Below are 13,159 nucleotides of genomic sequence, written 5' to 3'. Positions count from 1 at the left end.
ATTAATTATTGCAGCTACATTATTTAATTTATATATGCAACATGAGAGGCCTTCATAATGTAATCACTGCGAGTGTAATTGTTTTTTTAATTAAAATATTAATGAATCATTAGATATAAGAACCACAACACATTTTGATTAATCTCTTTTTTCTTATTATATCCACCATTCCTCTTTTCATAGCGGTTTATGTTTGTAGACATGTAGAGGGAGTGAGTCACGGTCACACAGTCTGCTGCAGCACATTTCACCGTCTGCTGGAGCACAGAGAGATGCTGCTGAATCAAACATACGGCACTCATGTATCATTCAATATGGAAATTATATCAAGAGTCAATAACAGAGTGTGGTTATGATTAAATCAAATCTACCAGGAACTGACGATTGATGGTGAGCATGCTGGGAAGTCACCCACTTTATTTTCCATGTTGTTTGAGGTGCAGCAGAAAACATCACATCCTCTTTTTTTAGATCTAACTTCACTGTCAGACTCAATTTTAAATAGTGTGAGTTTGACCAGTTTACTTAAAATGACACTTTTACATTTTCAAATTATATTTTTCTGATTCCCAAGTGTGCGAGTCTGCGTCACGTCTGTGTTACTTTTCAAATCATCTTTCAAGAAAACAACAATTCATTTTACAACCTGGATCTTAGCTTGTAGTTTTGTCCCCGCTTTTGAAGTATTGGACAAATAAAGACACTAAAGCAGTGATACTCAACTTAGGGCTCGCGGGCCAAATCAGGCCCACAACAGGATGCTGGGTGGCCCCTCAACCATTTTCTAATTCACACTAAAAATGAAGTGATTCACACTGGAATTGTTTTTATACTTTTAGTCTCCATAAGGTGTCAAAGTGCATAAAACAGCGTCAAAATAGAGTTTGTTGATCAAAAAACAGTGTCAGTGGAGGATCCCCCACACCCCTGGACGGGGGTCCTAGCTAAGACCCAAATGTGCTAAAATTCAAGAAATGTCCTGAAATCCTACAAACGTCCTAAAATCTGAGAAACATCCTAAAATCCGAGAAACGTCCAAATTTTTCAAGAAATGTCCAAAACTCCTGAAAACATCCTTAAATCCTGAAAGTGTCATAAAATCTAAGAAATGTCCCTGGCTTTCTGTCATTTTGCAGAAGTGGCTCCCAAACAAATGTTGCTCTAAAGAGTCAAAGAATCACCAAACTGTTTATAGTTCACACTGAAAGGAAGATGAACGTCTGACCTAAATTTCATGGAAATCTGTCAAATAGTTGTTGTAGGTTGTAAACAAACTGCAAGTATGAAACCACGTTATTTACAGGTGAAACCAAAACTGTGCACAGCTGAGGTGTGCACAATAAGCCCTCACTGCACAGGAAAACTGTGTGCACAAAATCACAGCAAATACAGTCGGTCAAAGTTGAAGCAGGAAGTCTTTGTTTACAATAGACAGCTCAGATAAGAATTTTAACATTTTCCTAACAAATCATTTGGTTTGGATGACTGTTTGAACCCTTTTTAAAACCACACAGTCAGAAAACATGATGAATGATCCTCACATCTCAAAAAAAAAAAAGATAGGGCTCGTGACATGTCATCACCATGACGGTCAAAACTGTGGTATGTGCAGGATTACACCAAAAATAACACTCGAGCAGTTTTCCTTTAAAGGGCGGCTTTAAGGTGCCAACTTCAAGGAAAGAAGCAAACCCAGCGTGCGGCTGTCAGATACCGACTAAACCTGTGAAGGTGGCGTGTGTGGAGAGCAGCAAGGCGGCTCAGACTACAACAAGAAAAAAGTCAGGAGGCCTCAGAATATCAGCAGCTTCTCCGTCCACAAACATTCGGGTTTGGGATTAGAAAACGTGAGAAAAAATTTGTGCTCTTTATTCATTCCACAGTTACGAAGTTGTGCATCCAAATTATGATTTAAATATTTTAAGTCCCAAATTTAATGTTACTTTTCATCTTGGATAGTTAACTCCAGGCTATTGTTCTAATATCATAAATAATACTACCTCTCACACTGTTGTCACAGCTTTGTTTACTTTCTTGATAATATATATATATATATATGAGAACCTAAAAGTCCTGTATCATTGGAGGATAAAAGCAAAATCCAGACATTACAGATAAACACAGATAAATTTGCATTATTCATTAATAAACTTAAGTACTATCATAGAATCGTCGAAAAAGCAACAAATACGAGATGCTGAAACCAAGAATTTTTTTTGGCATTTTTGCTTAAAAAACATCCAAATATCAAAATTATTGCCCATTAAGACTCTATTAACCCTTTGAAACATGGATCAAAATAAATTTTCTTGTTTCTAGTAGATTTAGATATTTCTCATATTTATGTAAAAAATTGTTATAGAATAATAATTATTATTTTTAAGCACTCTTTTCACTCTTTTTTGACTTTTTTAACATTCCTTTTATTTTCCCTAGTTTTTGGGTAATTTTTGCAGGGTTTTTTTTGTAAATTGTTGGGTAATTGTCTTGGCTTTCTTAACTTTCGGTTTTGCTCATTTTAAAGCAATTTTATTGTTTGATTGTTTGCTGTTGATGTTTTTTTTAAATAGATTTTTTTGCATTTTTTTTGGTAATTTCCTCTTAATTTGCTTATTGTCTTATTTTCATGTTTTTGGAAAAAATCAAGCCAATGAGCTCAAGGTTTGAATTAATCATAATTAAATGTATAATTTCATCTCTAATCTCCATCACTCCTCCTCTTCCTCTGTGTATTTATTTCAGGCTGCAGGATCCCACGTCGAGAGTGAGCCAGCTCCAGCAGTGTGAAACCTCAGTGATCCGGGTTTCAAGCAGACTCGAGCCAGTCAACATGATAAACAAGATAATGTCAAATCCTCAAACTGTGGCTGTTTTTTTTTTTGTTTGTTTGTTTGTTTTTTAAATACATTTTACCTTTTTTCAGAGGCTATTTTCTGGGGAACAGTTTTTTCCTCTCAAAATCAGTGATTGTCTTTTTTGCTTTGGTTAATTTTAAAAATACTTATTTTATTTTTTCCAAAAAAAAATATAAAGAAAACAGTGGAGCTGTGGTTGTTGGCTTTTTTAAACTCATTTATTCATTATTATTATTGTCATTATTAATTATTATACAATTGGTTAATTTTAAAAATACTTATTTTATTTTTTCCAAAAAAAATATAAAGAAAACAGTGGAGCTGTGGTTGTTGGCTTCACTTATTTATTTAATTTTATTGAAAAATCAGTGGAGCTGTGTTTGTTGGCTTCCTTTATTTATTTAATCTTTTAATTTTAAAAATCAGTGGAGCTGTGTTTGTTGGCCATGTAATGCCATGGCAACTAGTGTCAGCAGCAGTCCCACTCCAGCCACAGACAGAGGGACACACAGACAGACAGACAGACCACCGTGTCCATTACAGAGAGACTTAACGGGCTCTAACACCGCTACGGCTCAGCGTCTCACATTTATTACAGCTTTAGTTTCCTCTCTGGCGGCTTTTAAACTTAAAACGACGGATTTAAAAGACTTTTAACGACAATAATGTGGCGAAAAGCAGCTGCAACAACCGTTACTGTAGTTAAACGGCAGGTATGATCCAGTTCCACCCACAGAGCTTTCTGCCACTTCAATAACTGCAAGACGGAGCAAAACCCGAGAGGTGGAGCTTTAAAATGTTAAACTGAGGACATTACGGGACTTTAAAATAATGCCAAAATCCAAATTGTTGTCGAATAAAGGTCGCTTTCTTTCTCCCTTAAAAATGAGTCCCACTCCAGCTGGAAAAGTTCCTCCTCTCCGGGATGAAGCCGTCGCTGCCCCTTCCAGGTGGAGCAAACATTTCCTCACACTTTTCCCCGTTTGGAAGAAATTATTTAACGGAAACAGAAGGAGGAGAAGACGAGGAGAAGATTGAGCTTACCTGGCAGAGAGGGAGTCCTGTTTTTTCCCATGGAGAGGGAGATAAGAGCCGAGCAGGCGCAGTTTCCGTCGAGCTCTCCGGTGCAGCCGCTGGATGTGTGCGGATCCGCCGTGTCCTCCTGGAGGAGAGCAGCAGCTCCGGCTGATGTCACCGGGACAGGGAGGGGCCTCCCCGGCCACATGATGTCCCACCGCACTGGTTCAAATCTCTCCACACAGCAGCTCCTGGAGAAAAACTCAACATTATTTCCTTTATTCAACCAACCCTGTCCAACTGTCTTGACCTTAAAGATATTATCTGTTATTATAATGTCCCAGATGATCTTGAATATGTGATCAACTTCGTCATACTCTTGGGCTGGGCCTAGAAATAATATCACGATATTTTGGGGCCATATCACCATATACACCAGTGGTTCTAAAACTTTTTTCTGTAATGTTCCCCCTTTGAAATATTTTTTCAGCCAAGTACCCCCTGACCAGGTACAACACAGCGCTGTGCCATCAGTGTCTGACTTAAACAATGTTGTAACTGAAAGACACTTTCAAATTTCAAACATTTGTAAAAAAAACCAAACAAACAACTCATTTTAAACATTTCAAATGTTAAGAATTCATGAATAAATTCAAGAAAAATCACTTCTTTTGCCATCATGCAATTCTTAATGTATAAGAATTTTCAATAAGCGTCACTTACCTGCAATTGAATATTTAGTATAACATTCAGTTTATGAATTTAGATTAATTTTTTTACTGAACTTTTTATAATATAATTATTTTCTAGGAGTTATGCATGACTGCCATTTTTTACGGCAATACTTTTTTTTTTTAAATCTCACATTCCCCCTGGGGTACGCCTACCTCCATTTGAGAAACAGTAGTGTATATCACCATATTTTAAATATCTTTAAAAGCTTCATAAATTCTGACTTGACAACAAAATCAAATGTCACGATATGACGAAAATTAAATTGATCAAGGTGTCAAGGTGGAAACAAGTTTTGTTTTGTTTTTTCAATATTTTACAGAAAAAGCACAACATTAAACTGATTAATGTGCAAACAGGTATTTGTGTTCAATATTTTACAATAAAGAAATAAACAAGCAATTGACTGATAGTTTTTATCCAGTATTTTACCAAAAAATGCATAAAAAATGATCAAGGTGCTAATAGGTATTTTATCCTATATATCACAACAAAAGCACAAAAAAACTCATCAAGGTGCAAATAGGTGATTTTGTCATGTTTTACACAAAAAGCACACGTAAGTCCAGAGAGCAAAACCAGAGTTGTGTATCAGAGCTGAGTTCTTGCACTCGTTTCAAATGTTATCAGTTGATTAAAAGGTTGTTATCGGTTGTTATCAATAGCAATACAGACTGTTTCACTGGAATCACAGATAGTCGACAGCTTGGGTTCATGTTTACTTCCTGATATGTTGATATCTGTCACATACAATGCAAAATATTCAGACAGGAAATGCCACAGACCCATTTAAAATATTTAGGTTTTCAAGTTTAAAAGGTTGGAAACTCAGGTGGAAAGTACACCGTTTATTTTCAGATAATATAAGATCACTTTTATTTTTATTTTTTTCATGTGAATCATTCCACTTGGTGGAATATAAATAAATAAATGAATATATTAACCTCAAGCAGCTACAACAGTGACATGCTGCTTGTTACATTAATGACTCATTATTTATATATAAAAATATTATAATACCTTTGTAACTTTCAGTAGGATTTTAAAAGCAGGACTTTTACATGTTATTAATGTGTTCATACCTTTACTTAAGCAAAAAATCACAATACTTTCTCCACCATTGGCTGAACAGTTTATGTGCATAACAATATAGTATAATTTACATTACAATTAATACAAACAATCAGAGGTGGAAATGTTCATATGTACTTTACTTGAGTACTTTTAAATGTAGTGGAGAACATTTTCTTTCTTTTCCCCATTAGATTTAATCACTAGTCATTTTGCAGATGATTTTACATAAAATATAATGAAACTGAGATGCTGATATCAAACTCATAAGCTACAAACAGCAGGTCCGTTTCCAGAGAATATATTTGTTTAACAAAAACAGAGCCGCTCTTCAATGTTTTATGCAAAACGTGTTTTTTACAGTGTTTGTTTTTACAACCACCTCTCCAGGAGTGGGGGTCACAGGAAAGTCGGTGATTGTTATTAGGAACACAATGAGCATGAGCAGACATGTCCTCTCTTTTATATATATTAAATATTGTATAATTAAATTTCACATCATTTAAAGGCAGTCTGGCTGACATGAGTGGAGATGTGTGCATGAGGTTCAATATAGTGTCTGACAGAATAATTTATGATCTTTGGTGGAAAGTTCAGAAACAGAAGATCAAACTTGGATTCAACCTCCACCGAGACGCAACATCAGAAAAGATTCTCTATGCCTCCATGATAGAAATCTTTGGAAAAGTCTGTATCATGACATGCTTTGTTTTCTTTTTTCTTTAATTATTTCACACTGGGCTTCCTTACAGCGTTGTTTAACAAGCAAACAATAAAATTATTTGGATAATTATGTTGAAAATAAGAATTACTGCTGTTTGTCCACACAGTTTTCCTTGAGTCATAGGTATTGTTTTGATTATTTTCAGCTATAACTGGACAAAAAGCCCAATGAGCATCCCCTAAAGGCTGCAGCCTTCATTACATCCCACAATGCAAACATGTCACAGCACATCCCCCTCTTCATCCAAACTCCTCATCTGCTGCTAGAAAGAGTCATCCCTCCATTCTGTCTCTTTCTTTAGTTATGAAGCAAACATATCATCAATTTTGCATTTTTTTTGTTTCTGTACTTGTCATCTTTCCTTTGGATTTGGGATTATTCCTCAAAAACAATTCAAAAAACTTCACGGTACCAGTCACAGTGAGCACACTTTCATTTGAAGACAAAAGTCTTTGAAAACACACCACGTTTATTAGAAAGTAGTGAACCAAAAACCCTGCACCATGGAGTCATTAACCCTTTGAAACTGTGAGCGACATCACTCTTGTGCTGCCTTTAGACGCTCTACACAGGTATTTTTAACCTTTGAACCCAGAGCAAATTTGTGTAGTTTCTCTCAACAACATGGGAAAAAAGGCAATGAGCACAAATATAATTACAAATTAGTAGATTTAGAAAGTATTTTTAAAAAGCTCAGGGAAAATGTCTATAAGAATTTATTTAAAAAAGCTAGGGAAAACTATATTTATCATTACAATAAATCATAGTATAATTATAAATTATAATCAAAATTACACATTTACACAATTAGAAAAAACACAATTACACAATTATTATGCCTTTTTGAGCACTTTTTTAAAGGTCATTTCTTTGCAGTTTTATTTTAATAATTTTTTGCTGATTTATTATTATTATTATTATTATTGTACTAATTATCAAGCAAACCTTACTTTATATTTTTTAAATTTTATTCATATTATTAAATTGATATTTATTTTTATTAATGTAAGCTCAATGTGCCTCCCACACAACAAAACAGAATAAAACAGGGTGTGAATGCATATTTAAATGCATATGCAGAGAAGGAGAGAAAGGAAAAAGTAATAGTTACATTAAGAAATACAATTATTTTCTTGCACTTTTACTAATTTCTTTCATATTTTGGGGTCATTTATTCTTTCATTGCTCATTGCCTTCTTTCCAAGTTTTTGAAAGAAATCAATAGGGGTGTCCCCTTACATTTGGCCATCAAAGAAATCTGCGAAGTTGAAAATAATGTCAATCACCTCAAGTAATGCCTCAAAAGTTTTAATCTGTGGAGTCAGATCTGCACACAGCGGCTCCGTCTACCCAGAAACCATCAGTGCGTTCGCCTGAAGACGGAGCTTCACAGCATCAACAATACGTGCTGGAATATTCTGCAATAATGGCTCCATTTGTTTCATGTGCAAACACGTATTATGAAACCATGGTTACATTTGCAATCTGTCTCCAATCTGCCTGTGAGCCTCAATCTTACACCACACATCTTCTATATATGAAGAAAAGCTGATGCATTTTACCAAGCCGACGTCTCCCACTGAATATCAATGAAGAGATTTTTATGCAGAATGCTCGCTGTTGGGTTTGCAGAGATGGAGGATTGCTTATTTTTAAGGGAACATAATTTGTTAGGTGTTGTGAGTTATTATACAGTGTTTATATCAGCTGTCTGCTCTGTAGTGTGTGTGTGAGATGTGATGTAGTTGCAAAGCCGTGATGTTTGTCCGTCAGATATAAACCTCCAGACTCTGATTTATTGCAGACAGGCGTCTCGGAGTCGATCAATTCCTACATCTCCACCTTGTCATTCATCACGCCAATTGAATGGTTCGATAATGACGATACCTAAACAAATCAATCATTCAGATTCTCATTTTTTTCTTTTGTTTTGATTCGAGGGATGGTCTGTTGGCCAGTCAGTCCATCACTTTTGTCCAGACTGAAAAATCTCAACTACTATTGGATGGATTATGTGTTTGGTTCCCCTCCAGACAATGAATGGCAGCAGACACTGGACGAAAAAAACCTGGACGTTTGACAGTTGGGCTGTGTTTAGACCATCTGACCTTTATTTTATTTATTTATTTGCACCATTAAAACAAAGTTAGAAACCCAACTGGGCTCATAGAAATACCTCACAGAAGGGAAAAATAAATTACATGTTGTACAATAAATTACAATACTTTGATACTTGGTCCTACTTTAGCCCAAAAATACACGTTAAAAATTGGGCTGTGTTTAGACTTTCTGTTTTTGCCCTAATTTAAATACAGCAATGAAAATAGGGTCTCATTCAGCAAATGTGAAAGTTTCCTGAACCTTTTGATTGCTGTTTAAATACTATAAGCAGTGTGTATATAAATATACACACTGCTTATGGACATTCTCTGGATGATCACTATGTCTAATTTTAGGGCAGTTCCAATGCCATACATTTATATCCACATATGTTTTTGTTTGTTTGTTTGTGTTTTATGGGGCGAGTGTAAACCGCTCAGTAGCTCAGACTGACCCCGCCTACTGCGCATGTCAGGGAGAGAGGGAGCGCGTCACTCGCATTTTGAACGTTCCGACCGTTAACATTCCGGAACTTTCTGGACCCTTAGCTCGGAGGACACTCAGCTTTCTGGACCCTTAGCTCGGAGGACACTCAGCTTTCTGGACCCTTAGCTCGGAGGACACTCAGCTTTCTGGACCCTTAGCTCGGAGGACACTTAGCTCAGATTACTCTTAACTTACTGGACATTAGCTAGGTGGACCCATACCTTTTCTGGACGTCAGCTTGATGGACCCTTACCTTTCTGTATCTTTCTGGACCGCTAACATTGTAAAGGAATCCTTCGCATTTGGTGAGTATCTCAGAAATCTTCCAACATTTTCAGTGACATTATTGCGGTAAAAAAACGCAGTATTATTTTTTCTATTAGCTGTATTACTGATGTATTCGAGGCTATAATGTTATACTGAGGTGAAAATTGTTTCTCTGTGACTGGAAAACTAGAATATTTCGGACAATTTAAAATTGTTTTTAGTAACTTAGGTACCACTAATATAAGCGTGCTGCGTCACGGTTAAGCTAACGGTAGACAGCTAGCTAACGAGCTAAGTTAACTTTAAAGTAGCATTGGCTAATGGTGGAACGAAAAGTGTGGTTTCGCCCGGCGGCGCTCACGTTCGCCCGGAGGCGTTCACGTTCGCCAGGCGGCGCTCACGTTCGCCCGGCGGCGTTCACGTTTCGCGTGCCTGATGCGCGTTTTCGTCAACCGGCGTTGAGAGCCTCTCCTCACTTGTTAGTTAAACTCTAAAGCCATAACCTAAAAAGTTGTTTGTGAACTTAATATTTACATTAACCCCATTAATAAACTGAAAGGAGATCTCCTGCCCAAGTGTAACATCAAACAGAGATGATTTTGTAATTCATATATTCACAAACTACTGTCACCATGGTAACAAACCAGAATCACTCTCAACTTTCATACACTCAATAGTAAATTAAACTTTTATTGATAAGGTGAGGTTCACTTAAAATTGGTGAAAAACTGATGTTGGGGGTTTATGATTGAATTTTAACCAATATTCAGGAGGCTATATAACATGATTAAAGAAATACTAGAACCTGCTCATGAGTGCACATATCTCCACAGCGTGCCAAAAAAGTCTTAAAAGGCATTGAATTAATTAATCTAAAAATAAGACCTTAATTAGCATCAAACTGTCTTAAATAAATCTTTCCCTTACAGTGGCGGCTCTGTAACCTGCTTGATGGTGGTCTGGCAGTGGAGGTTACTACCCAAAAAATACGTAATGAAATATGTTTTATGTTTTATTTTTTAAAATTTTGTTTTAATTTCTTTCTTTATTTTTTTATTTTTAGATACTTATTTAGTTGTTTTTGTGTTCATCTGATGTGGTGGGGTGATACATATATATATTTTTTATTGTACATAGTTTTAAATAGATGCTTTTTGTTTGTAATATCAATGAATGTACTTCTTTATCAGTTGTCCCATTTTGAGGAAAAAAACCCCAACCTCATTATCAACCATAAATTTATGATTATACATTTACTGTGTTACAAATTTAGTACTATATTGTACTAAATTTGGGTAAAAGACAGCCATCACTTATTCTGTGCGAATGCGCGCCATGAAACTGAAGATGATGTGGGAGGGGTAATTTTGACATCACACGAGGTCCCTAGGTGATAATAGTCCTGTGCGAATTGACCTAATGTCTGTGTTGTGTTTTTGGCCGCTCTGCCATGACTATCTCTCTATATCTCCTTATTCTTTGTCTTTCTACCAGTCCACACTCCGTAACTTGGTCCCCGCTGAACTTCTGGACTCCAATCTGCTACCCTCTGGTTCCCACACCAGACTGAACTACTGCTGCCAAACTAGACCTACGAATAGTAAGGGCCATTTTGATTTTCTTTAATACTGTGTTGTGGCTTTGGTTGACTGCCGTGCCGACCAATCCGTTTGATTATTGATCGTGGCCGCCGTGCCATGGCTATCCATCTCTCGTCTCTGTAACTGTCCTTTATCTCTGGTTTTACCACTCTATCTCTGTCTATCTCTATTCCTCATCCCTCTTTATCTATATGGCTGACCATCTCTTCTGACTATCTCTCTATATCTCCTCTGTCTCTCTCTATCTGCAGTAAGATTTGTGTCATTTACATTTTGCTACCTTATTACCTAATTATGTGTTTTTATCTGCATTCTGAGTGGTTTTGAGATATTGAGCTTCAAAGTTTTGCATTCATAATTGCAAAAATTATAAGAATGTTTTTTTTTTTGTTTTCTAAATAAAAAGTCCAAAAATACATATAACTTGATGAAACATCTCACATAATGTTAAGTTTGTAACTTGACAAAAATGTCAGATATAATGCTGAGGTGGCGGTTTGTGTTGTGTGTGGTTGGTCTGATTATCTGTCACAGCCACCGTGCCATGACTATCTGTTTATTTATGTCTGTCTATTTGCTTGGATCTATTAGTTTAGATCTATATGATACAATAATTGTTGAAATTTAATAATACACTTTGTTATTATTATTTATTACACACACACACACACACACACACACACACTCACGTACGCACAGGACTTATAGACATGCATTAGTTGCAGAGAGATGTTAGGCTAATGGAGCTGACACATACTCAGAGCTCCAAGCAGTTAGAGCTATAGTGCCTTGCTCAAGGGCACCATCCTCCAGTCTCCAAGTCCCTGCAGACTGAGCTATTGCTGCCCAGCAAGATCTACAAAAAGTAAGTGCCATTTTTATTTTTAATGTCAGTGTTGTGTTTTTGGTTGGTCGCCGTGCCGACCAGTCTGTTTTCATTATCTGTCATGGCAGCTGTGCTGACATGTCTGTTTGGTTATCTTTAATGGCCGCTGTGCCATGACTATCCCTCCATATATAACCCTACAGTGTCTTTCCCTCATCTTTCCAACTATATCTCTATTTATCTCTATCTCTGGCTTATCTCTCTTGCCTCTCACATAAGATATATAATGTTTTTATTTTTCTACAATCTGTCATGTGTTTTTGGATTCCAACTTATCTCTTGGAATGTTCTTGTATGGCTGCCGTGCCATGATTGTCTGTTTTGCTTCTATATTGTTCTGGCTGGAATCAATATTGATACAATAATATATTTTTAATTATTAATCCCTCAATGGGGAAATTTGGTTTATTCACTTTTGTAATCCTTACACACACAGACATACCAAAAATACACACATTGTACCACAGGACCTGTAGGCATGTCAATAACTGTGATGATGTCAGAGAGATGGAGCTTCTATATAGTGAGCACTTCAAGCAATTCGGGATTTGGTTCTTTTTGGATTTCACCATAAGCTGTCTGTGCGTTCCAGTACCCATACTACCATACTACACTGTCAGAAAAAGGGGTACGGTTGGGGTACATTCATGTTCTTTAAAGTACAACTGCTGTTGATGCACCGTCAAAGGGTCATAGTTGGTCCATCAGATACTATCATGTACCTTTTCTAGGTTGAAAGGATACATATAGAAGAAGATAGAAGGTAGATTTATTAGTCATTTTTTAAACAAACTTTAGAAAGCAAAATTACATTAGTCCTTGATCCTGCTACATCTTTGGAGTTGAAGGATGAGTTGAAACAGCAGCTGCTATAAAGATTCCAGCCGGTTGCTAGGTGAGGTTGCTGCTGGTGGCATCATTCAATTCCTGCAGTGCATTTTTTGAATTTGTATCAGAGTCTTGTGTCCTTATGGCTCCCAACAATGTCCCCCCTTTCAGAGCAATAGCTTGATCTGGGATGTAAGGGGTTCACCATGTCTCTGTGAAGATGTGCACAGAGCAGTCTCTGATCTCCTGTTGCTGACCCTCAATCACATCTCATCCACTTTATTCTCCAATGACCTAACACTAGACACTGAATGTCAGAGTTTCTACTTTTAAACTTGTTAAATGCATCTACGAAGAAGTTGTCTGACATCACACAACAATGGAAGCACCCATGCAGGTGCACATGAGGCGGGTTTCCATTAACCCTGAACCTAAGTAAATTGAAATTGCAGATATAAAAAACACCTGATAGAAACATAGAAGCTGAAATATTTGGTAAAACTGTGAAGCTGTGGCTTGTTAACAGGATAATTCCAGTGTTATCTGTAAAAGAGAATTAGCTGGACGGAAAATGTGCAGAGTCAGAAAGAAC

General features: G+C 36.6%; 1 protein-coding gene across 1 annotated transcript in view; it reads right to left on the bottom strand.

Annotated features, from left to right (window-relative positions):
- The window catches only part of LOC121948776 (SH3 domain-binding protein 4), a 45,992-nt gene extending 41,995 nt beyond the window's left edge, over nt 1–3,997 (bottom strand). The window contains exon 1 of the mRNA XM_042494234.1: nt 3,900–3,997. The gene's annotated coding sequence lies outside the window, so the exon portion shown is untranslated. The remainder of the gene's footprint in view (nt 1–3,899) is intronic.
- Between the last annotated feature and the right edge of the window lie 9,162 nt (nt 3,998–13,159).

Source organism: Plectropomus leopardus, chromosome 10, assembly GCF_008729295.1.
Source record: "Plectropomus leopardus isolate mb chromosome 10, YSFRI_Pleo_2.0, whole genome shotgun sequence".
In the NCBI taxonomy this organism is placed as follows: Eukaryota; Metazoa; Chordata; class Actinopteri; order Perciformes; family Serranidae; genus Plectropomus; species Plectropomus leopardus.
The sequence above is the reverse complement of the archived record's forward strand: the minus strand, read 5'-3'. Positions and strand labels throughout refer to the sequence as shown.